The 26481-nt window shown below is 47.8% G+C and overlaps 1 long non-coding RNA gene across 1 annotated transcript in view; it reads right to left on the bottom strand.

Annotated features, from left to right (window-relative positions):
* Positions 1 to 20161: 20161 nt before the first annotated feature.
* The window catches only part of LOC114066735, a 36867-nt gene continuing 30547 nt past the window's right edge, over positions 20162 to 26481 (bottom strand). The window contains exon 3 of the long non-coding RNA XR_003573236.1: positions 20162 to 20197. This is a non-coding gene — a long non-coding RNA (uncharacterized LOC114066735). The remainder of the gene's footprint in view (positions 20198 to 26481) is intronic.

The raw sequence follows: 26481 nt of genomic DNA, 5'->3' as shown, positions 1-26481 counted from the left end.
GGCCATCACAGAGAGCACAAAGGCTGGGGAGCAAATTGAGCAAATTCTTCTCTCCTACACTGTGAGCAAACACCCCGATCCAAAGGGCAGATCCCTTGCAATGGGCGCTGTAGGAGCGAGCCAGAAGCGGATGCTGAGGGGACCAGCACACAGTCCTGCAGCTGTCCCAGGCCTGGAGCAACCCCCTGGGGCAGGACCAGAGGCTGAACTTCCTGGGAGGTGACAGCAACTCCCTCGAGGAGCTCTGTGGTGACATGTGGCAATTCCACTGCTTTCCACATCTTCTGCTGGTTTGCATTACCGCACAAAGGCAGCAGAAAGTGGGGAAAGCACATGTTCTCAGGGTTCCTGGCAGTTTACACAGTGTGCCATGTAAGATGGCCCAATTATTTCCTCTTTCTGAAAAAAAGAATCCCCTGAGCAAGGCTTGATTCCCAGTTCCAAACCGATTGGCAACCAGGAGTAGATGAGTGCTCCAGATCACGCTCCATCACAATACAGTTACAACTATTTAAAACCCAATTAATTCTCTTTCTAACTTTCCCATCAAGCTGTAAAGTTCCAGTTGGCAAGGCTTTTTACTTTGATTTTGAATTCCTGCTTGGAAGATTAACTGAGAATGGATTTGGCTCGAACAGCTGCACCGACCATATTTTGTTTTATTTTGTTGCCATCTCAAACAACAATACTTAGCACTCTTCATCTTCAAAGCATTATACAAACACTGAGTCACATCCCCTCACAACAATCTCGTGACATCACCTCCCGTGAATAAAATCATTTTCATAGCACAGAGGTGGAGAGCGAGCAGGAGATAATTTGTGTGGGGTCACAGGACGAGCCCGAGGCAGATGGAGAAGCTGGGGGCTCACAGGCCCCTCCACTCCTCCCCTCAATAACCTCCACTTCTGCAGACACATGAGGGTGTCTTCAGGGTGGGGTTTTCTTCTGTGTTTTTTCACTTTTTCAGCTCAGTTCGTCCTCAGATAACATCCCTGGTGGCCAGTTCTCTACGTAGCAGCTTGCAGGGGTTCATGCCGGTACCTGCCCCGCCACCTAAAGCTCGGCTTAAATCGCTCACGCACGGCTGGGCGCGGGGGAGGCAGCTCCCTCTTCCCTCACTGACTGCCAGGTATTTGGGGCATGGCCGTACCCAAGAGTGCCTCTGCCAAGCCGGGGAAGGAGGATCATCCCGTTCTCAGCCACACTGGGCTCTGCAGAGCTCCCTGGCTGAGGGAAAGCGGTGCCAGCCCCATCACTGAGTGCTGTTCACTCGAGGCTCCCACACCAGCACGTGACTGACCCGCTGGAATGAGGAGCTCTGAACTCCCAAAGGTGCCTCCTCTCAGGGGTGACTCAGAGAGTTCACTGAGGCTGTGCTGACTACAGAGAGCGCCTGTGCTCCCAAATTAGCCTCCTAAATCCCGGTCTGTGGGGAGCAGGGCTCGTGTGGATACGCCCCTGTAAATACTCATTCTGCGCGGTGCCAGCCCCCATAAAGGGAGTTAACGTCAGGCACGAGAGCGCAGAGTTGTCAGAGCTGCTTTTCCTCAGGAAAACTGACAAAAACCCGTGCTATTTGTGGTCCCTTGCACGTCTTGTTTCCCTCCTTATTTGGCTTCTTCCTAAATGTCTAAAGAGATTTTTCAGACTAAAAGAATTGGATTGCTCCCCACAAAAGTAGAGCATTGCCTAGAGAGCCCTTTTGCAAAGCATTCCAAGGCACAACTGCTCCTCCTGAGGCATGACAGGTATGTGGCAATAAAATCTAGAAGGTTTTGTTGACTTTCTGCCTTTGTGAGGTCTGGTAGCCTTGTTTCTAGACTGGGAGGCACTGGGAAGGATTGGCATCACGGGGCTAAAGTTATGACACTGGCCCAGGTAATTCCCAGCCCGCTACTCCTGCATAGCAGCTTTAAACAAGTTATTCCCCCCATTCCTCCTACAAAGTCCCCTGGATCTCAGGAAGCACTGCCAGGGGCTTCCTCTATTAAGGTTTTGAGTTCACCTGAAAACGTGGTGGTAGGGCATGAAAGGAAAAAAAACCACTAACCAACAGGGGCATTTTAACTGAGGAAGAGGATGTAGCTGAAGGAATTTTTGAGAGCCTCTTTCTCTCCATATCACAGCTCCCAGGTGTGATTTCATACCAGGTGCTATTTCCTACCAGAACAGGGTTTTATCCAGCCCTCACCTCACAGGAGTGCTGCTGATTCCAGTGGAATGAAAAGGAAGAAAATGATCAAGGCAAAAAAAAAAAACCCCACTTGATTTTGAACCAGCTGACCTGTCCAAGAGCAAACAAAGCAGCTTGGGAAGAGCAGGAGAGAAAACACACCCCGAGCAGTCCAGGGCTGAGAGGAAGGTTTGTGGACTGTAATAGCACAGACCCCCTCCCCTAAGAAACAGCTGTTATTCCAAACAGCTCCTGAAAAGCACTTTTATGAAAATTCCATCGCTAAAAAAAATAAACAAGGAGGCAAAAGAGCCACCATAAATATACAAATAAAGAGTAAAAATACACACGTGTATGTAACATATAAATATATATATAAATATAAATATAGACCGAGAATGAAATGTTCTCAGTTAAATCTGAGACACCACACAAAGAAAATCTGATGTTCTTGCCAACTGGACAGACAGAAAAAGCCCAGCAATCGTGACCAGTAAAGATTTATAGGAGTTTTCTGTAAAAAGCAAGAGGCAGAAACCCAGAAGTCACCAGAGCCATTTCATTAGACAGGCCAACTTAATGAATTTGTTCAATTTGCTCCTCTTCCATGCATGGGTGTAAATGCAGGTTGGGAAGCAGGAGGCTGGAGGTGGTGGGAACGGAGCTCATTAGGAAGCAATAAAGAAGGAAGAGAGGCTGGAAAATGAATGCTGGTTCATTGGGAGAATTTTAAAAAATGCCATTTGTCTTCATGACACAGAGGCAGGAGAGCCCAGCGGGCCCAGCACGGGCTGGTTTGCAGGGACCCCCGGCTCCTGCTGCCCTCTGACCTCAGGATTTCAATCAAGGCAGCGCCACGACGTGTGTGGTGACACCTTGGAGCATCCAGTGCCTGCAAAGGTTCCAAGCCAAACCCAGAATAAAGACAGACCCTCCCACCCCTGACCCAGCATTTCAGCAGGCTGTAGAATGCCAGTGGCAGTGTGACAGTGTGAAAATCCACGGCACACACACCTGAACCTCGGCCAAGCCTCCCCTACCATACCCTGACACAGCACACCCTGCAGTCCCAAAGCCCTTGTTGGCATTTCTCCTTCGTGCCAACTTCCAAATCACTGTCTGCCAGAAACTGGTGCTCTCCTGGGCAGGGACAAGAACTGAAATGCAGGAGCAAACCCCAAACATCAGGGAGCTCCAGCACCTCTGTGGAGAACAGAAGGTCCAGCCCTGCCTCCTGCGAACATTTCAGCATTTCCTGTGCCCAGTGGGAACCTCCTGTACCCACAGGAAAGCTCTGCTGTTTCCAGCCCAGCAGCAAAGCCTTCCCTGCAGGGGCACAGATCCTACAGTTCAACAAAGGATCATCCCCTGCCCTCCACACAGCTTGGAGAAGGAAGGAGCTGCAAATCCATGGCTCCTCCCTGCTCCACACCCGTGTGACACGTGTGAACATCACCCTCTGGAGATGCACCCTGCACTTCCACACTGCATTGCAATTCAACGCTCTCAGGCTGGGACCATGTCTCCAGGCGAGAGTTTTGCTTTCTTTAGCACAGAAACTCATGTGCCATGAGCAGGACCTTGGAGGAAGGCTGGCTGCCCCTGGGGAAGGGAAGAGCGTGCTGGTGAGTGGGGCTGAGCGTGCAGGTGTGTCCTGGGCTGTGACAGAGGGGCTCAGGACACAAACCCTCCCTTCTGCCCATCCTCTGAGCCCAGCCCAGCCCAGCCCAGCACACTCAGGAGCCTTGCTGAGGCCTGACATGCTCTACAGTCCCCCAGCTGCGCCCCCTACACACATCAGATAACGCAGCACACACCAGCTGCTTTCCTGGGGCTTCTCAGGGCTTGCTCCTTGGCCAACCAAAGCCTTCCTGCAGGTATCTTTCCCTTCAGGCTCTTTGGGAAGAGCAGCCGTGGTCACCCTGGCAGCAGGAGGAGACAGAGGAGACAGGGGGTCACTGTCCAAGCACTGCTGAAGGCCATCAGTCCCTTTTTCCCTCCACACGGGGCCAGTGTTCCCGAGGAACCTCTGTGAGCCACACCCCATAAATAAGTCCGGCTCCCTTCTCTGATATCAAAACAATATCTCAGCTTTAATGAGTGCACCTGCCAATACAGAGAGCCCCGCGTTATGAATCGCTCTCCTCTCCTTCCCGGCGCTTTCTAATTTCCTGCTAAGGAGGCCGCTGGAATGGGGTCATTAATCTGAATTAGAAACACCCTGACCTGCTCTGCACTCACTGATAACATCCTCTGGCACAGCAATATTCCCTGTTTGAGGCGACAGGGATGGCAGAAATGCAGGGCCTGATTTTAAAGGCGCTCAGGAAGAGGTGTATTTTTACAGCAAATTCTGAAATTGAAAAGCAGCACTGGGTTCTCTGCGTCGAAGCATCACAGGAAATATGTTGAGCAGACAGCAGATAAGATGTTCTTTAAACAAAAAAACACAGGGACTTTTCTCCTTTATCTTTGAATTAAATACTGGAATATTACTGAGAACACACAGATCACAAAACTACCATCAATAGAAAATGTAAGGTACTAAAATAGAAAATTAATATATATAACAGCAACACTCAGAAAATGAATGAAAACACTGTCCCCAATCTATTTTCTGTTTATAATGCACTTTTCCTCACCTGGGAGCCCAAAGGCCCTGACAAAAGCTGGGTCACGCTGGGTCTGTGCTTTCCAGGCAGGATTGCACCCTGATCCCTACAGAGGGTTATTCAAAGGCACAACCAGGACATAGCCCAAGGGGTGCAATATCTGCAAGCACTTCTGCACTCAAGCCTTGCTTTCTCCTTTTAATCTCCTTTGTGATCCGACTGCAATGGGAAGGGCCAGCTCCAGCCATGAACATTCCCATAGTGCGTGGCACAGGACAAGCTCAGCCCAACAAAAATACACGGCCAGGACCGGGGCCCAAGCGCTGCCAGACTTGTTGCCAGCTGTTTGACAAAGGAATGCACCTCCCTCAGAATAACTTTCCACAAATGGATAATCCCTGCAAAGGCAGTGGGAGTTTTCCACAGGAGTCAAACTGTCATGGAAAGCAGAGTTTCCAGCAGCCCGCCCAAGGATGGAGCAGCTCCTAGGTGAGGTCTCCCGAGCTCTTCCAGAGCTCCTCGAGCAGGACTGGGGCTAAATCACGGGTCAGGAATTGCAGGTGGCTGTGCTGGAATGGGGAACACCCGTCCCTGGGGCTCAGCATCCTCGGCACAATGGGAAGCTTTGGCTGGAGAGCCGGAGGAAATGCGGCACACGGATCTCACAGGGCACAGCCAACTCTCACACAAACCACCCACTAATTATCCTCCACTCCCTCTCTGGATTTCACAAGCCAAAAAGATTAAAAGTCAGTAGTAAAACTTACCCCCCCCCCTTATTTCTTTGCTAAAATCTGAATTTTCTCCTGCCTGTGGCCATTCTACTTTGCCAAAATCCCCTCAGAACCAAGTCCTCCTTCCTCTGCCTCCCAGCTGGCACACTCACTGCCAGGTTACACAACATGTGGGCACTTCAGTGTCACAGAGCAAACCTTGTCCAGCCCTGTGACCCTCACTGCTGAGCAGTGTCAGGGCAGCCGAGAATTCACAGCCAAGGGAGTGAACTGGGTTAAAATCAGAGCTTTCCCGTCTGTGCAAACAGTTTACAAATAATGCCATGTACAGGCCACACAACCAAACTGCTTTCTTACTTCTCTTAACATCCCACTGATTGCTGTCCTCCCACACCTCCTTCTCTGGTTACCAGGACATAGAAATTCTCACCTATGATAAAACGACTTCCCTTGACTCTACAAGACACCTTTTGCTGAAAAATAAAAATATCTCACGAAATTGCACCGAATATTCTGAATCGGAGGGGAACCAGAAGGATCACTGAGTCCAACTCCTCAGTGAATGGCCCATCTTAAAGAGGGCCAAGGGATGAGAGCTCCTGTCTTGATTCCTTCCATTTATTTTTTAAATATACACACTGGCACACAAGCTAAAAAGAGCAAGGCAGCCTTTAAAAGCCTGGTGTACCCAGAAGGAACCTCTCTGCTGTTTGTTCAGCTCTGACTTCCTTTTCTTCCAGAGAAAGAATTGCCAACTGCAGAGCTGATGACCTGCGGTTTGACAACTGCTTTAGGATCAGGAAACCACTTGCTCTGCACTGGACCAGCACTGGGGGTTTTTTATTTTTTTTTCCTACTTTCAGCCTTTGACTATTAAACAAGAACCCAGTTCCACTTTGGCAAACAGTTACGGTGCAGGAATTGCTGGTCAGCAGTCCTGCTGCTTCAGCAGCCAGCCTGTGCCAGAGGCTTTCAGGAAATCCATCTCTTTTTTTGGTCACACTTTACAGGTTCCTGCTGTCACCAGGGCCCACACAAACACTCCCTCCTGGCTGAGCACATCAACCCGTCCTCCCTCAGCCCCGAGGATGCTCCAAGCGGCCATCCCACCTCCTTTATTGCACACTGCTGGAGAAATTGTGTTGTTTCTCAGGGAAAGCCTCCTGATTTTCCACTGCCGTGTCTCCAGTGCTGAGCAGTTCCTGTCCTCCTGGTGGGTCACAACACATTGACAATAACAAAGTCTATCCCCAAACGAATTCCTTGTGCAGTTTGAGTTGTGACACCAATAGGTACATCCTAAGCTCTCCGTTTGCAAATCCCACTAAAGCCGTAACACATTCTAACACTTTTTTTTCCCTCTCCTTCCGCTGCCATCCAGTTTTTCCAAAGGAAACACAGCAGCTCTTTTCATGAGCTTTTTGAGCCATGCAGCAATTCCTAGAAAAAGTAAAGCAGAACAACCGAACATTTGAACTCCCACAAATAACCTCCACGACGATTTTCCACATGACCCAGAAGAATTATTTTTAGCACCAGAAAAGTAGCTTTCTTCTCTATTTCCACTTAGCCCCGGCGCTGCTGGAAAGCACATCCAGGGAGGATGAGCGTTTTTTATTTCTCCGTGATGCATATTCGCCTGGAAAAACTAGAATTCCTAGAAATACCAGCCTTGGGGAAGACAGGCTGTTCTAAGCACGGTGGGACTTCTGGGGAGAGCTTCTGCCTCCTGAGAATTTACAGGCACGGGAGACAAAAGGGAGGAAACAAAGAGTGAGGAGTTTGTTTTGCAGGCAGGGGGATCTTCCCCACCTTTGCTGCAGTTTTGTGGGATACAGGACAAGCTCATGACCCTTCCAGACTTTAGACTCCTTGTTCCACTTCAAGTGTGATCAGAGTCTAATTATATACACTCGGTTTGGGGGGCTTTGATCCTTTTTAAAACAGTGGCTGAATATTTGAGTGATTTTTGAGCTGCCTGGCTGACCCTTCCTCTGGCCCTTTCCCTGGAGGGAGTGCAGTGGTGGTTTTGCCCGGAGCGTGTGCCGAGGCTGTGCCGTGTTATCCCGTTATCCCGTTGGGATAACGGGATAACACGGCACACCCTCGGCACACCGGGGGTGTTATCCCACCGGGAAAAACTGCCTGGGCTCCTTCCCTCTGCTTTTGGTACCTCAGATCCTGCAAACCCTAATCCTGCAGAGCGCAGGAGGGCCTTATCCCTAGTCCAAGCAGCCAACACCACGAGCAGGGTCCCTTTCGCTCCGGTGGCTCTCGGTTACCTGATTCCTTCCCCTCTGGCCTAAAGGCTGTGCCCAGCAGCACGTTCCATTTCCACCACCAGCGTTTCGGTCCTTTAATTAAAGGGCAGCGTAATCAGGACCCACTGAAGAGCCAAGGCAGAACAGCTTGTTCCACACAGAATTAGGGCTGGAGACGATTTGTTTCCTTATTAAGGCACATAAATGAAGCCTCATATTTATTGGAGGATGCTTAGAGAATATAGGTATGAGCACTTGGTGGGTTAATCACTTCCAGACAGGAAAGCAGCGGTAATTTCTTTAATTACAGTACAACTAATCAAACATGGAAAACTCAAAAGAATTGGCCTGTTCCTATGGATTAGACTGCAGGGGTCCCATCTAATTTCAGCGACTTAACCCCCGATATTTCGACTCCAACTCCAGAACAAAAAGCGAAGCTGGGCAGCAGATGGTGAGGTTACCACACCACCTCCTGTACTTTTATTTAATGCAGCCACAGCTGAGGTTTGGTGGGAGGAGAATATTAACAATCAAGTAAACTTATCGACTGAGGCCTCTTGCTGTGGAATCGGTGCAATCAGGTGCAACTGCTGCAAACACAGGGCTTCACAGACTCAGAGAAGCCACCCTTGGCTCCAAAGGGCAAATGCAGTTGTATAAAGTGCTGCCTTTGTCTGCTTTAGTGTTTGAGACTGGAATTTCTTTATATTGCTCTTTAATTACATTAATTTAGGGGGTTGTAATGTATAAAATAGCTTCTGTCATTAGCCTAGTATTTTCCTGAATCAGTTCACTTTCTAATTATTTTTTAACATGCATTTTTCATATTTTTAAGAGCCTTTTATAAAATTAAGGTGTTTATACTTGGCTAGTTCTGACACAAAAGAATCAGGAATCACCTCTTGCTAGAGAAGACCTAAAGAACCCTAAATGTATATTCACAGTGACACATGGAATAATAATCACTTTTAGACTGGCTATGATGGAGAAGGTAATAGAGTATATTACAATGCATGAAAATAATACCCAGTCTTTAATCCAACATATGGTTTTCATGAAAGATGAACTTAAACTACAGACCAACCAAAGGAACACCAAAAACAATTAGGAAGGCCAGTGAGTGAACACAGGGACAGACAATTTACTACCTTAGTATTAATCCAGAAGGAAAAACGCCTTTCTGGCAAAGTCCATTCACAGTAGAAGGAAAAATTAAAATTCAGGGAAATTCCCTTCATCAAATACAGCAGTTGGAAAGAATGTAAGAGCAATCCTTTGCTTCCCATCCTGAACCAGAAAGGGATTGCCCCAAGACTTCCAGGTACCTCTGGATTTCCACAGCTCTTTGTAATATGCATTTCTGCATCTTGATTCTCCAGAGAACCTGCAATTCTCCTGCTAAATTTCATTTATAGTCCAGCCCATCCTCACCTTGAGTTTTCTGGGAGCCTGCTGACCTCAGGTACACACAGTTAATTCTTCTTTGTAATTCATCTCATCCTTCTCTCCAGCTAATTCAATTACTGCTTGATTAGTGACACAAGGCAACCACGACAACAAAGCCAGTATATCATCAACGAGCAGGGCCAGGACATTCACCCACAGGTCTCCATGAGAGGCCCCTTCATTTAAATACCCCAGTCATTACTGGTTTCTGCCAAGGAATGGGGCAAACAAGTTCTGAGGGAGCTTTTCAGGACTTTTGGAGAAGGAACAGCAACGGTAACAACTGACTTTTAACAAGGGTTTCCAGACCACCCTTCCACGTTATCTGGGCAAAATTTGAAAAGAAACCCAAGCAAAGCCCCTTCATTCAAACACCAAACTGGAACAAAACAGTTCAGCTTCTAGGAAGAAAAGCAATGCATATTTCCTGCTATAGAAAGAGTTCTAGCACCTTCTGGGATAAATGAAATGAGGAGACAACTGGTGTGTGACCGAAGGTATGGAGTGGGAAGTGCACCCCTCTGCCCCTCTGGAGAGTTGTGCAACTTCCCCGAGTCCAAATCTCTCCCGAGTTAAAAGATGGGAGGAATGCCACCCGATTATCTCACTACACAACTGCAGGCACGGTGTGAGTCCCAGGCAGGGAGCTGAACACAGAGCTGACAGCTGACCTCAAGTGCAGCCTCGAGCGTTCCAAGGAAAGCTGTGGCTCTGCATCCCAGTGCAGGCTGCTCCGTGAGACAGCACAGCTCGAAGCAATGACTGATTCGCTGCATGCGCAGCTTTGCTGACTGCAGGAGGGTTAAATCAAACATCCCAGAGCGTTCCCAAATCCCTGAGCAGACCCTTGGGCAGAACAGCCCTCCTGCTCTCCCCACAGCTCCCTGCGCTCTGCCAGCAGCTCACGCGGTGCGGCTCCAGCCAAGGAGGAGGTGAGAGGGAAGGGGCAGGCGAGCTGCAGGTGCCAGAGCTGCAGGGAGCCCTCACCAGCCTGTTCTGCCCCACCACTCACAGACCTGCTCTCAGCTTTGTGCATGTGGGCAAAGACTGCCCTCCTGCACGTCCCCTCCAGCTGCAAGAGGGGTGTTCCTCTAGGAAACCCCCCAAGTGACAGGACTGTGAGACACGACACTGCATCTCCTAAGGGACAACTGCACTAAGAGGAACATGCTGGGGAGGGTCAACACGCTGCTTTGGAGCCCTGCTGAGATAAAGGGAGTTTTGCCACACCAAACAGCCTATAAAAATGTAAGAATATTAAAAGGCATCATTTCCCCCCGTGGACAATTGCTGATGATCTGGGAGTTTCTAGCATTTCACGCAGCTGACCTCGAACAGCACAAATAGAATCTCGTCACCTCCAGTGCAACGCTGATTTCAGACAAAGAGTGACGGGGAAAGCCGATGAACCCAACGAAAACAAACACCCTGCGAGGATGAAGATGTTCCTGCTATCACAGGTGGACTGCAGAGAAAACTCCTTCCAGCCAGAGCAGAGATCCAGCAGAATTCCCTTACGGAGTTTGCCACGTGGTACCTCGGCACCCTCAGCCACCTGAAAGGTGTCACCTGGTGTCACGCTCAGGCCCACCCAGTCTGTTCTGGTGATCAGCTCAACAACCAGGTAGATGTTAGGATTTGGGGACACTTGAGCCCTGGGGCATGTTTCAAATGTCACATTTCACCCCCTGCCTCAAGAAGCTGCATTACTCTCCGGCAGTGACTCCGGCTCTCCTGAGCAGTCCAGGCTGGTTTACCCTCCAGTGTTACCATATGCTTGGCTGGAACACAGGGAGCACTTTAATCAAGGCTTATTTGGCTATTGTACTTCTGGAATTATGAGATCACCCAAGGACCCAGCTCAGGATAATGATAGTGAATAGCAACGACTTTGGCTTAGCGGGGAAGTACAAATTCTGCCTAATGAGGACACATCCACCTTGTGCCAACTGGTTCAGATGTTCCCTGCACACAAACCTCTCAAATCCCATCTTCTCATTAAAAATCACCACCAAAATTAAGATGCTCAGCTGAAAACTGTTCCACCCAACACCACATACATCATTTTCTTATTCCAGTGAGGATTCCCAAGCCTGATTTGGAGCAGTGTCCTTGCTCACCACCCTAAGGCTGACCCTGCAGCACTTCCACAATGTCTCACCCTTGTTATTGGATGGAGCAGAACAGTGCTGAGTCCCTGTTTTGTCACTGCCACGTCTTTGTTGGGTGCAGGGGTACCACCCTCCTGCTGCTGGAGGTGAAACCACCACCAAACAGCTCCAGGTAAAGTGAGGAAAAGGGATTTGTTTTCCCCCGTGAGGAAATTTGTAGAAGGAGCAGCATCTCCTTGCAGAGGCACACTCAGAGCTCTCCCTGAAACAAGGCTTCCAGTATAACTGCGCTGCTCCAAACCTGCTCCAAAGGAAGCTTTGCTTATTTATATTCTGGAGACACATTTGAGCCCTTTAGTATCTTGTTTTCCATCCTCACTTCAACAAAGCCTGCCTTTTCCAAGGCTTGCTAATGAGCCTAGCATGCTTAGGGAAAAAAATGTAAAATATACAAACAAACTCACTGTCAGATGGCTTTTTCCAAGGCCTGGCCTGAAACTCAGAGAAATAAGAAATAAATGTTGTGTCCCTCCAAATATCTTACAAACTCTGACGAAGAAAAAAAAATCCCAACCTTGATTTTCCAGCCAAATCTCCCAGCTGCTTTTGCAATTCATAACGGGCCTGGCTGAGGACTCGGTTCATTTTTGTAAATCCAGTTCCTTTTCCCAAAAAAAATGTTACTTTAATAGCATCCAAATCCTGATTACTTGGTGCTTAAACCCAACCTTTGTTAAAGGACAGTGCCTTTTCCTGCGCTGCACTTTCACCAGCATACCTGAAAACACCTCGGAGTTTCTTCTGGAAGAAAAGAAACTTGGTGCCCCTTCCAGAACCAGTGCTGCTACTCAGGGATTAGGATGAGTGGATTTGAGAAGTAATAAATCAGGACAGAAAGCCAGCGTCTAAAATCCTGGTGATCAGTAAAGCTGTCAAACCATGCCCAACACCCAACCTTCGGAAAGCACATATGTCCAAAATCCAGCTAATTGGTGAACGACCCAGCAAGTTCCAAAGGGATAATATCACTCCAAGGGCTGGGATACACAAATGTGGGGTTCTGCAGGGTGCATTTAACTGTATTTCCTGCATTTCATCAGTGCTGACCAGCACCAATCTCAGGGATTTCCCACCTCCCTGCAGGTGTAACACTGCACGGAACAGCTGATGGGTTATGGAAAAGGACAACACAGCACAGCTTGGCCAGGGAGCTGTACAGGAAGCACTTCCAGCCCTGGAATAAATAGGGCAGGGAACTCTGCTTGATGAAAACTCAGGCAAGGAAAAGCACAGCAGCGTTTGCGGGGTGTCCTTCAGAGGAGGCGCCTGCCAAGGCCACAAAGCAGCCACCTGAGATGGGATCGACCAGGCAGAGACTCAGATGGAAACTGAGCTTTTGGAGCTGTTTTCCAGCTAGTCCTGGTGTGGAGGAAAGCACCTCTTGACGTGCTTCCTGAGTGTGGCCTCAACTCCAAAGCCTTCGTTCCTCCAAAGCCTGGGGGACTTCAGGGAGCAGAGCTCCAATCCCTCCTCAGGACTTTGAGAATTCCAGGGGTTGCTGCTCCAAAAATACACTGTTTGACCAGGCTGCTGTCAGAGCCCCTTCCTACTAAAACAAACAGTGAACATGTGCAAATACTAAAAGCTGAATTTCCTGTTTGAACAGTCAGCACAACAGAGCAGAGCCAAAGGAACCATTGCAACATCTGTCAACGTAACCAGCCGGCCTCGGCCAGGACAACCAGGGTCTGTCACCGACACACACAGTGTCCCAGCACAGCCTGCTCTGATCCACCTCCACATGGACATGGAGCTGCTGGCATCTCCCACCCTCCCTTCCCACCCAAACAAGCCAATAATCAGCTTAGCAGTGAAAGCCCTTTGGAGCTTAGCAAAGGATCCACCCTCCAAGGCAGTGACAAGTCACCTATTATTGACCAGAGACTACAATTCCATTTTTTTTAAATAAATATTTCCAAGGTCTCTGCTCATTGTCCAAGCCTTCCCATATTCATCATCCCCCACGGTGGTAATGAGAAGGTTTAATTTAAGTTCCCTGCACACTTCCCATCAGGAGCAGGTGTGTCCCGCCCTCAGCATTCCCATCCCGCATGGACTCCCTCTGGAAGGCTGTTTGTGTGTGCAGTGGGACTCTCCTGCCGTGACAGATGTCACTCCATCAGCACAGATGATGCTGATGTGGCTTTTGGGGCTTTTAACCTTCTTCAGGAACCAGAAATCCCTCCCTAGCCTGAGCGCCTCAACACTCACCCCAGTTGTGTGTGGTGAAAAGGGAAATTTAATCAATTTTGCTTCAAAAATTACCTAAAAGAAAGCAGAGGGAGCCAAATCAACTGCAGTCTTGATTTGCCCAGGTGGTCAAAGAATCCTCCAGTGCCCAAGAGGAGGTTTCTGCCCACAGGTGGCCGGGGAAAAGTGTCCTTTGTGAACTTGCTGTCAGCGGAAAGCTGGGCGAGAATTCTCTGAGCTGGCCCTTACTATTGTGGGGTATGAAATGTGCCAGGGGAAAATGAAAAGAGGGAAGAAAAAAGAAAATAAAGGAGTGTAGCAGAGCAACATCATATTATTTCAAGTAGAAGATGCTGCAGGAAGCCTGCAGCAACAAGACCCGGGCAATTCCCAAAGGCTCCCTCCCTGGATACCTGCACAGATCCTACAGGGAGAGAGGAGCTCCTGCCATCCCAGCCAGCTCCATGCCTGGGATTTGGAAAGGGGAACGGGGCCCTGGACTTCCCAAAGCCTTTTCCCTGGTTCTAGTTTAAACTAAAAGGAGGCACTGAGAGCCTGCAGAAGAGGCAGGGCCATGAATCTCTCCAGGCTCTGGAGGGACATCTGAAGCAAAGGTGTCAAATGCTGCATTTGCAAATTGGTGCAGGTTTGCTGCCATTTGTAACTTTGTTAACAGCACTGGCCATTTTGTTATAAAACACAGAAAGAAGAAATGGAAGAGAGGGGGAAGCAGCAAGGCCTGACACCACATCAGTGTCCAGAACATTTCCAGCGCTACACACAGTTCCCAGCTCCCTTGCACACGTTGTGGATGGTGGTTTCCCTCATTTCCTTTGGGATGCCACCCCCAGGCGTAATCCACCTCATCAGCAAGAAGCTCCTCTCAATACTCTTTTGGGCATTACTTTTATCTTACCGATGTCAATGATGCTTTTCCCAGTCATTCCTCTATCTCTTGGGTGTATGACAGTGTTCCGCTGATAATCAATGGAACAGTTCCAGCCGGAAACAAACCAAGATGAGCACAATTAATTAACGGGAAAAACAGGTAAATCACTGCCCCTCTTCCCAATTCCGCACTGCCCAGTGCTGCCCAACAGCAAAGCCTGTGCTGAGGGTTTGGCCCCAGTTGTTGGAGGCCCCTCCCAGCACAGGGAGCCGCTTGGTGCAGGAGGCCACAGCTCCCTCCAGCTGGCCCAGCGTCCTGTCCTTCCAGCTGTGCCTGCCCCCAGCTCGTCAATAAAACATGGCCCTGCGCTCCCACTGTGCGGGGCTGTCAGCAGCCACCTCTCAGCTGACAGGGGTTAAAGGCTACCGAGATTCCTGGGCCAGCTGTTGGATAATTGTCACAGCCAGTTCCCTGGTAACCCAGGAGCTGCGATCTCAGGAGGTGGATTCTTGGTTGCTAAGCGATAAATTCAGGTAAAATAACCTTTTCCTGGATTTTATTGCAACTCCAGGCTCCAACCGCAGAGCCCTGAGCTCTTTTCTTCCTCCCTCCTTTTCTTCCCAGGGCTGGGATTTAAAATTATTGCTGAATAAGTTTCCTGGGATCTTATGCAGCACTGAGCACGGGTTAAATGAAGGGGCACCATATCCCACTCTTATTAACATGGATAAATCCACACTTCCCCAGCAGTGCAGTTCATTTGCTGGGCGTAAGAGAGTGATTTACACAACAACAAGCTGGGGAGAACAGAAAAAACAGGCTGGTCCTCCTCCAAAATCCACTTGGTGTTACTATTTCCCTTTTTGGGGGCTGGGATTTGGGTTTAGGGGAGGCTTTCTCTTATTTTCAAGAAAATGCAACATCCAGGTTTGAGCTGAGCCAGACACTTTAGTGCCTAAGGCTTGCTAAGCACGGCACTGCCCTTGGCAGCGTTTCAGGGGTCAAACTTCCACACGTACACAAGGTCCTGCAGCAATTTTTCCCACACGTGTCACAAGCAGGAGCTCTCCAACAGAACCTTAATTGCTCCCCCTATTTATGAAGGCCTGTGAGGGTGACAGTCCTCAGCCCTCATTTCCAAAGCTGTATGCTCCCTTCTGCCTCTTGTTGTGATTTAGTAATTCTCGTGTCCATTCCCCAGGAAATTAATAAACCAACACTTGTTTCCTCCCCAGGAGATGTGCAGATAGAAGTTGGCTACTCTAATGCCATCTTGGCACTACAACAGGACAGAGAAGGGTATTCCCTCCTACAATAAACTGTGATGTGGGAACAACTCAGCGTTGAAGATTTCAACAGTTAAGATCAGGACCTTCCAGGGAGGAATTCTGCAGGCAGTTCTGCTCCAAAACCCCAGGGAACAGGACCGGCTCTCGCCTGGCTGGGAGGAACTTCAGACTTGCATTACTGAGCTGTAAGAAGGGAACTCCTCCAGCCACGGTAAAAACCTCAGGACAGCTCAAGCAGCCGAGGAACCCTCCCTGTGCAGGAAGGAAAGAGTGAACTCCAAGCAGAAGGCAGGTCTGAACCACAGACAGGGGACAGCCCCTTTTGTCACTGAGGGCACAGAACTGTGCCCAGCCCGACTACTGCAGGAACTAGTAGGGGATTCCAAAGACAAAAACAAGCACAGAAACAAAATCCAGTAGTTGGGAATGTCGTAAGGCAGAGGGGCTTCAGCTTGTGCATTTCAGGCATTAAGGAAAATATGTATTTCAATACACCTCATTGAACGGTGTTAAAATCAGACCACATTAAATATGACAATATTCTGCACCCATCTACAACCCACCCATCCTATCCCATTTCACTTCTTCAAAACAGGGGAAAGCTTTAAAAAAAAAAAAAAAAGAAGAAAATCTCAGTTTCTGTGTAATGGGAGGCTGATCCAGCACCTACGGAGTCAATGAAAACATTCCTGTTGACTCCAGTGTGGTTTGGACCAGGCTCCTGGGAAGAGAGAGTCTTATACCAGGGAATTTGCTCTTGCTGGAGGGGAACATCTCATATTCTGCCTCACAGCCCAGGCTTTGTATTCCTCAGAAACACTTTTCTTGAGGAAACGAGGTGCCATCTTTTGTGAGACATTTTCAGGCAGCTTTGAATGCAGAGAAAGATTAATTTGAGCCAGAAATCTCCCTGATAAATAGTTAGCAAATACGCTAACAAAGACCAATCTCAGCAATCAAGCACAACATTATATCTCTGTGTTATGCAGAAGAGAAACAAATGTCCATTTTTCTACAGAATCCTGTACCTGGGAGTCATTTCTTCCCTTAAAATGGTATTATTTTCATATTATTCTTTGTCTTTTTTTTTTTTTTTAGGTGTTTCAGAAGAGAATCAAACTTTCACCAGTGAAGCAATGCCTCCCTCAGAAGGGGCAGGCCCTGGCTCTGTTCGCTCATTCCCCGGGTGCTGGGGCTGCAAAGCCCACCTAAAGCAGCAGGGATTAAACAAGCCAGGACTTTTTGGGACACAGGCAAATGGAGAGAGGAGCAGAGAAGGGGAAGATTTTGAAGCCACACAAGCCTTAAAACAGCCCCTTCCTGGCTTGTCATTTTTGTCCCTTGACGAGATCTCCGGCAACAAAAAAAAAAAAAAACCAACCCAAGTAAATTTTGCATTTTCAGCCTCACAAAAACCAAGGGTTCTCCAGCAATGAGGCAAGGGAAAAAATCAATACTTGCCATGTACCATGTAACCAATAGAATAAGGGCAATGATTTATGTATGGATGGATGCAGACGGAATCAGCTGGGGCCTCAAACACAGGGAGGCAGAGAGGAGACACACACAGAGGTGTGGGGGTGAGCTGGACTGCAGTGATTATTCCTCCACTGTGGGCAGATTTTTTTTCCTCTGCAGCAATAATCGCCCTCCCTGGCACTGCAGGACGTGGAGGAAGGAGTAGCAATGTGTGGAATATGTGCTGGACCAGCTTTTCTCTTGCTGCCTCCGAATAATGATGCTCTGTTGAATCTTGAGGGCCAGTGACACGGGAAGAATGATCTCTGGGCTGCAGTCCTGCAGGCTTCCAGCTACCTCCACCCTCAGACACAGCAGCCCAGTGGGGCCACGAGAAGTAGTTTAAAGAGAGTCAAATTATCAACAGGATAAAACTGTACCATCACTGCTTCATGACAAGAAAAAGCAGGAAGGGCTCACTGAAGAGAACTACTCATACCCCAGGAGTTTCTGCTGAGAATAGAGTTGTGTAAATTGGATTACCAGGGATACAGCACTATAAGGTATTTAATCACTGTGCTAACTTTTAGGATATCTAATGCTGCTGTTGATTTAAAAACAAACCCACCCTGATAAAGATTTCCTTGTCTGTTTGTGTGATGGAGGCTACCAATAAACACTTATCCAAACTATATTCTATGCTTTATTGCTGTGCTGCTAATAAATATCTGGGAGATGACTTTGGAGTGACAGTAATTTGCTGCAGAAATGTCATAGTATTTTATTAAAAATCCCTGCTCTGTGGAGTGTGCCAAGTGCTAAAATAATCCGTAAACATTTCTGCAATGCCTCGGATGTTGAGGGTGGATTTACATTTTCAGAATCAGATGTTCCTCCAGTACTTTCGATATCACAGTTTGCCATGAAGTAATCTTGTTGTAATTAATATTCCTGCCACAATTACCACTGATGGCTGGAGGAATTCTCTTTTCTTGCTTTATAGCGTTTCTACAACATTTGAGCCTTGGTATTGTCAGTATTTGTCTGGAGAAGCAGAATATTTTAGATAATGCTACAGAACAATAGGAGGCCACTAGTTAAACACAGCAGCTATGCAGTGCTAGAGCAATTAAAGCTGGAAGAATTGTGGGATGTTGGAAAGCCTTGAATTTTATAGATGTCAAATAAAGCAGAAATCCTTCTCTTTCTGACTCCCCACAACAAATGTGTGACAAAATACTCGTGAGATTAATCAGGAGCCCCCAGATTACAACTGTGTGTTTTATGGGGAAAATATCCATGAACATACGGACAAAATCCAGGTGTGAATAGGGGTTTGCTTTCTAAAGGATGGGATTGCATGGCACCAGCTTTGCACTTGAATTAAAACAATTCTGTTTTGCTTTGATATTCCCCAGCTTCCCCCTCCTGTGTAAGTTATCCCGTGTTCAGCACAACAGAACATGCACCTGGATGGGCACAGCAAAATAAAGGAATGCAGGGAAAGAATCGCCCTCAAACAGAGTATTTTGTTTCCCACGCAGCTGACAGTGGCAGCAACAATGTGTTTCAGAGCCTGGAAGTAGGAAACACCTTCTGAAGCTGAATAAATACACACAGCTCGCCCTTAATTCACTCAGAAAATTCTTCCAGTGCCAAACACTCAACTACTGATGGTTCCTGCATCCCTCAGCCCTCCGTCTTCATTACTCCCACAAATGAAAATGATGATAAATTAAGACATTTCTGAAGCCTGAGAATTCTGTTGGGCTAAAAGAGATGAGGGCTGTGTACCAAACAAAGCCTGACACAGCACGATCCATGAGTGAAGGCACCTTAACATCAACTTCTGATGTAGGACCAAAATTACACCCCAACATCAACTTCTAACGTAGAAATAAAATGCTGTGCAGAATTCAGGGGGATTTTTCCAACTCCAAAGTCCTGGAAGAGAGCAGTTTATCCAAAGGCTTACCTTGGAGCAATGATTGTAATTCTCCCTCTGCTTTCTCTCTCCCTTCAATGAACAGAACAAAAACTCCACGGGTGAGGATGGGCTTGCCTGACTTTTGTTCTGAACACCACGGACCTGCACCCTTTGGAAATGGAGAGGGAATCCCACGGACACTTGGCACCCCGGCCAGGTGAGCTACACACTGTTGTTTGGAGCCAGGGAACGGTAATTCTGGGGGGGAACTCAGGAGGGCATTTTGCCTCCTCCTGCCCCTCTGCAGCACTGAGACCTTGGAACGCAAATTGTGTAGTTACAAACACTCAGGCAAAGCCTTTGCAAGTGTCTGAGTGGACGAGCAGAGTTTGTTCGGAAGCATCCCAGGAATAAGAGCCCCAAGGCAGGTGCGCTGTCACTGCTGCAGCCCTGCACACACACAGTGCACCCCCAGGGGCACACAAACTCCACAGACTGATTAGCAGCGCTGCAATTAGGGCAGGAGGACTGAAATGATCCTCTTTGCAACACAGCACACTGTTCTAACGCTTCACGTGCACCAGCAAATGTTGGTGTCTGTTCTCTTTGCAAACCCCCGTCTGAAAACACCCTGGAGTTGGAGAGGATTCTCAGGGTGAAAATCCACAGCTCCATTAACAGGAGCTGACACATAAAAATACTAGAGGGAAAAAAACCCACACCCTTATCTACCATTTTAAAAGATTTTAATCTGATGTTTTGTGCTGCTCATTTCCTTCACGCGCTTTCAGCTTTTATTAGGAGAAACACACAGTCAGCTTGCTCCCAACACTCATAGGGGCTTATCAGTAACACTAATCCAAGTATTCCTGTTAACATCTTCTTAGCAGGGTACATACTTGTTCTGTATGACTTTGTTTTAACAACTGTGTTATTTTTAACTCATTTTCAATCCCAGGGAATATTCCCGTACAAGTGTGTGTGAATGTTTTCAAACGAACGTGCAGCAGCAGGGGAATTTAAAGTTGTTCAGGGACACACCTAGAGAAACACATTCAGAACTTTCTGAGGTGAGGTGAAGTATTGTAACTTGTCACAGGAACAAGGAACTGTCACAGAGTGTACTGCATTGAAATGCTTTATGATGCTCTAAAGGGTACTGTGGATCAGCAGCATCCACATTTTTGATGCCTCCCCAGATCTTGCCTTTGTGTGGCCGAGGAAGCACCAGTATTTGTTAGAAACTGCTCAACTCCTTGTGCCAAGGTGCAGCACTGTCAGCCCCAGCCACCCCAGCTCCTGGGGCCCTGCCCAACACAGACCATGGCACGGCAGGGAATTCCACGGGAATCTGAAGGGAAAATGCCCCGGTTATTGCCACATAACCCCCAATCCTGCTGTAGCAGTGCCCTCCTGCCCATCTGCAGGTCCTGGCAGTTCCCATCTTTATTCCCTGCTCCCATTTCCCATCCTCACAGGGCACATCATCTCCCCTGTTCTTTTATCTGCTGCAAACCACCCCAGCCCTGTCACCGCTCCTGAATTTTTAAAGAGCAGCCTCTCCCGGCCTCTTTTATTCCACCTGAAATTTTCTGACCCCAGATCTCCAGATAGAGCAACTCCCATGGATTAACCAGTTGTCTAGCAGTCACCTAATAAAACACTATTAATTGTAATAGATTTTTGTTTCTTCTCCCAACGATATTTCCATGGCAACATTTTCCAGCCCTATTGTGGAGGGTGTTCCTCATTCCCAGAGCAGGTTAACCACAGGGCAGGGAGGGCAGGCTGTTGGTCAGCCTTTATTTTCTCTGGTCCTTCAGCAAAGGTTAGTTGAGGTCAGCAGGAGCCAAAGGGTAATTACTTTTCCCCACCAGGGTTAAAGTCACACAGATTGCCACTGAGACAACTGTGGGGCTGACCTTCAGGTTTTTATGTTCCATCTCCTTTTCCTTTATGTTAATGAGGGAGCAGGCAGGGGATGGGCCCTGTGTGGCTCCTCAGTATTAGTGCCATTTTTAACAAAAGTTGCCCAGTGATTAAGTGTAAAAGCCACCAATAGCCAAATAGGGCCTACGCTGGCATTTCTTAATTAATTTAAACAGTATTCCAACTCAAATTTTTAGGAGAGCCAACTCCCCCATATCCTGTTTGATTTGCCCCTGTTCCATCAGTAACGTCATCTTCTGAATGATGTGGGATTGTAGGTTTTAACCAGGGAAGATTTTACTGCTCAGTATCTCAGGCCAGGCTCCTTCTTTAGGCTTCCCATGGAATATCCAGAGTGTCAGGAGCAAGTTGGGATGGAGGAGAGAAAGCCTGGCCTGAAGTGCAGAGAAAGCCAGGGAGATGGTGTGGATAAATGAGGGGTGTCCATGGATTTGGGGAAGGGTGGTGGGCTGGCAGCAGCTTTGTATCACCTGGCTACTCCCCTCAAGCTCAGCGTTGACAAAATAAATAAATAAATAATTACAGGATCAGGTCCTGCTCATCAAAACGTCCATTACAACTCAGGGAAGTGCAGCTCAGCTCGCTGACTGATGCATTACTGGGTGAGCTCAGCAGAAGTTATAAATAATCCCAATGCTGAGAGATGACAAAGGGCAGGTTTGGGAATCAATCAGTTCAGATGGGGCTAAATGGAACAATAATGCAGCATTTCTGCTGGGCTGTGTTGCACACCATGTAAATTATTGAGCACTTGCTGTCCCGCTCTCACACCAAACACACGGGAGACCAACAGGTGACCAGGAACCAGCATCAGCAGGCCCTGCTCAAACACCGTGTCCCAGACACTCCCCCTCTCCAGCCTGGACACGGCAGAGCTGTCTGTTCCCGGGCTTTCCAGAGTTCAACCACCACTGCCCAGAGAGAAACCCTGTAAACCAGCATTTACAGACAACTGCAGCAAGGGTAGGAGAAATGTACCACGCACCACCAAGGAGCTCCAGACACGGCATCCAGAGAGTTAAAATTCCATACGGAGCTTCCATCTGGAAGAGGGGGCAGAGAATCAAACACGCTAGGCTATGAAAAGCTGTGTTTTCAGCACAGAACCCCTGAATGGTTTGGGCTGGGAGGGACCTTAAAGATCATCTCATCCATGGGTAGGGACACCTTCCACTAGCCCAGGTTGCTCTAAGCCCTGTCCAGCCTGGTCTGGGACATTTCCAGGGATGGAGAATCCAAGGATTTCCTGGGTAACCTGTTCCAGGCCCCACCACCCTCACTGTAAAGAGGTTTTCAGTTTAGAACCAGTGAAATGCTTCTCCTTCTCCTGTCCCTCCTTTGCCATCAGTCACCAGCCTCCCTGCAGTCTGGAAAGGAGCAGCAGGCCTGTTTTGCTGTGTGGAAATTAGGAATTTTCAACTGTTTGGGATCCATATTTTCAGAACTTCTCAAAGTTTCTCTCTCCCTCAAGTTCCCACAAGTGTTCCTAATCCCCTTCCTTCCCAAGCACCCAAGAGCTGGAGCAGAGCAGGACAGGGACAGGCACAGGAGTCACGAGCACTCCTCCACAAATGTCTGCAGCAGCAGAAGTTCTTCTGCCCCAGCTGTTTGGGAAAATTGGGCTCTCAGCAGAACGTGTAAACAAGACTAAGAAATCCAGGGAAGTCCCAGGCAAACTGAGACAGCTGTCCTGGATTAACCTGCTTCCTTAGGACTGGTAAACAACGACAAGGGCCACAAAGTGCTGATATGGGCAGGTCAGGGAGCCAAGGAACATTTATCCACTGGTTTTTCATCCCTAATTTAGAATATGTTCAGTCCAATTTCATTCAGATCCCATTCTTAGTGCCAAATGCAGGCTTTTTGAGTTGGTATTGAATCACTAAGAGCCACAGTGATGGTACACCTACAGTTATTTTTATAGATTTAAAAGACAGAATTGGCAAAAGCCTCTAATAAAATATAAATTTCAGCTCCTTTTTCCTTCAGTAAATCTGTGGTAGGTTCCACAATCGCTCATGATTTGTAAATGGTCACTTGGATCCCCTCTGCATCTACAAACACTGACACTGGCACAGACTTGGAGAGGACTTCACAGGCATTTGGCTGCTTTGGAATCTCCCTCTTGGGTTCCTTTTGTTGGTTTATAACAAGCAGAGGCTGAAAAAAAGACTCTGAAAATGTTGAAAATGTGCTCTCATCTCTGCCTTGGCCACTCTGTGTTTGTGCCCACACAGCTCCAAAATCACACAAGGCTGAGGTGAAGAGAACAAGTGGAAACCCGAAATATTGAAGGCCATTCCTGATGGTTTCTCCATTTCCCCCTCTTTTCTGTCCCCTCCCTTTCCCGCTGCTTCCCTCAGGTGTGTTTTCCCTGTCACAGCTTCTCCACTCAACTCCTGTTAGTGGGAACAATGCCCTTGTTTTGCAGAGTGTGGAACAGGCTTTCCTGGAAACTCAGAGTTCAAACTGCTTCTCCAAACTGGGACCCAAAATATCAGCTGGCCACGCACAGGCAGAAGCCTCAAGTGAACTGCTCTGCCCTTTCTGTTAAATCACAGGATACACCTCTGCCCCCTCATTCCCACTCATTCCCTGTGTGTCTGTCCCACAAACAGGATGACACCTGTCACGTCACACACTGGACAACTCTCTCTTGCAGCAGCCAAAGGAGGCAGACGGGTCCTTCCTTCCACACCATGACCCTCCTCATCTTGATTTTCTGTCAGCTTTTAAAGCCCAGCTAATTAGAGATTCACTGGTCCTTATGATTCCCAACTTTCACCGTCTCTAATTAGTGTCTGGAGCAGTCTATTACCTAAATGAGTTGTGATGTTCCACTCGTATGTTAACTGAGAGCCCCCCTCAGAGTTATTTACCTCACAGTGAATCCCTTCAGTGCTGAGGGCGGCCCCCTTCAGCTGGGCCACTACACTGGAAAAAGTTCAAATGAAGAAAGTTGGAGGAAAAAACCCCCAACGGGTTGAATATTAACTCCAATATTCCCTTCCAAACTTAGGCCTCAGATCAGGAGCTTAGCTGGGAGCTGTGTCAGTGCCAGCTGCAGCTGAAGGTCTCGCTCAGATAGGCCCAGCCCAAGTGCCAGCCCAGCCTGGCCCAGCCCAGCTGCTCCCAGGGGGAGGACAGTTCCTCCTGCTCCCTCCTGCGCTGCAGCAGCTGCACGGCCTGGCCAGCACAACTCACCACAGGTAAGAGATGAACGAGGACTAGCCCTGCACTTAGAGCAGGTGCTATCCAGGGGCAGATTGGAGACGGAAGTGTAGGATGAGGGAGGAGTGGTGGAGGTTTTTCTGGACCCAGCAGGTCCAGAAGCTGCTCAGAGAAGCTCTGATGTCCAGCACACCATCTCTGGAGCTGATCAGTAAGCAGTGTTGGAGAACCAACAGCAGCCTTGACTATCTGATCTGGTTTGGGGGGGAAAAAGCTTTGCCTACTCTTTGAGCTCAGCCTGAAGACCAGAGATAATTAAACCACTCATACCAACAGCTTGTACAGGGTGATGGTCTTTAGCAACACTAATTTCAGCAACAAATCCTTGCTGTTGTTCACCCCCAGCTCCACCCAGTGCAGCAGAAACGCTGAGCTTCGTTTCAGATTTCCAGTTTTAAGAGCAGTGAACAAAGTTTTATTCTCCTCATACCCTTTACTGCTTTATAAAAGCTGCTTTCCCTCTCGTGCAAAGCTGCATCATGTGATGCAGCCCAGGCACCACTGCAATTGATAGCAGGAGTTTCAGGCTGCAGGAGCAGAAAGCACCAACCTGTAAAGATGTGCTTTTAAAGATATAAAACTCTCTGTATAACCAGTCACAGGCCCATACTGATGATCTCCAAGACACTAAAATAATAGTATATCAGAGTTTCTTCTTGCTGCTGTTGTTATCACAATATTCTGCTGCAATCTGTAATTTTAGGCCAGACTTGCCCCGACACCCACCACCAATCATTTGGTCAGATCATTATTTCAGGAAAGCAAATGAGCAGGATGCAAAAGCACAACTTTTCTCAAGCAAACTGAATTTCAGAAAAGCGTAAAAAGACTCTGAAGCTTTTCACCTGTCCCTTTTTAATCATTACTAATATATATATATATGTATATAACTATAGTTGCCCTCCTTGTTCCCCAAAATAGAGGACTCAGAAAATCAGTTCTGGCCTTCCTTAAGATCCCAAACAGTTTTTATCCCTGAAGAAGCATTCCCTAGAGCTGGAAAGGAACCTTCCTCTTTCAGTGTGCATCAGATTTCCCAGGACAGATTCCCAAAGCAGCATTCCCTCCATGCAGGACCCAGGGATTATGTGGACTGTTTTGTAAGCAAAGCTTGCCCTGCTCCTCTGGGGTTTTGTTGCCAGGCTGTGCCCTGGCAGCAAAGAGTTAATGTCAAATCCCATCTTCTGATACCCCGATTGCCTTTCCCCACCCATTGTTTTCAAACTTCTTTTCAATGCTCACCAATTTTCTGCCTCAATAAACTCCCAACAGAAAAGGGAACTGGAGCAAACACAAAAAAAACAGTGAAATAAAACCAAATTCTGGCAATATGTTGGCAATATAGAGACATGGTAATAAAGCCAGAGATTTCTAGTATTTATTGTGGAAGGGGTGTAATATAAATATGTAAGGTTTGCTCCTTGAAGCAAAATGATGTCAAGATAGCAACATTCTGAGCAATATCATAAGCCTGGCAAATTCAGCTTCGGGTGACTTGATACTCAGAATGGAACAGAAGTTAGTCCAACTCTTTGGGAAGTATTTATAGAAATTACTTTAAAATAAATTTTAAAATTATTCTCAAAATGAATTATTTTGAAAATAACGCTTTTTAACATAACCCGTGTTCCAGCTTTCCCTTAGCTGAAATTTAGACAGCTACTACTCCGAGTGGTAATTGTCACTAATGCCCAAGAGCTGCTAATTTCCCCTCTGTGCTTCGCTCACTCCTAGCACTCTCATATTCCTGTATTCCTATAAAAGGCAGGAGCAGCGTTTCAGCCCTGCTTATCTATCGATTCAGTTACACTTGGATTGATCTCAAATTGTTTCAAGCAACTGTCGTGCACCCAAAACAGCCCGTGCGGCACAGAACCCGGATCGATAGATTTCAAGTGAAATAATTGTTTTCCTTTGTAAGCCCCCATTACTCCCTGAATGCAGAACTGTTGCAGTGACCTCCAGGAAAGCAGCAGATGTGAACAAGCCAAGCACCTCGGGCCTTATCGCCCAAAGGGAGGCCTTGGAAATGCGAGGGAGCGCAGGGAGCGTGCTGGGGAGCGGTGGGAATGGCACAGCTGGAGGAGCAGCCAGGCTGCGCTGGGACCCAGGGAAAGCACAGCTTTGGGGTGGTCACTCCTGAG

The sequence above is a fragment of the Empidonax traillii genome, unplaced genomic scaffold (genome assembly GCF_003031625.1).
Source record: "Empidonax traillii isolate 1590-97213 ecotype Southwest subspecies unplaced genomic scaffold, ASM303162v1 scaffold804:size347002, whole genome shotgun sequence".
Taxonomy (NCBI): Eukaryota; Metazoa; Chordata; class Aves; order Passeriformes; family Tyrannidae; genus Empidonax; species Empidonax traillii.
This window is presented reverse-complemented; position numbering and strand designations above follow the sequence as displayed.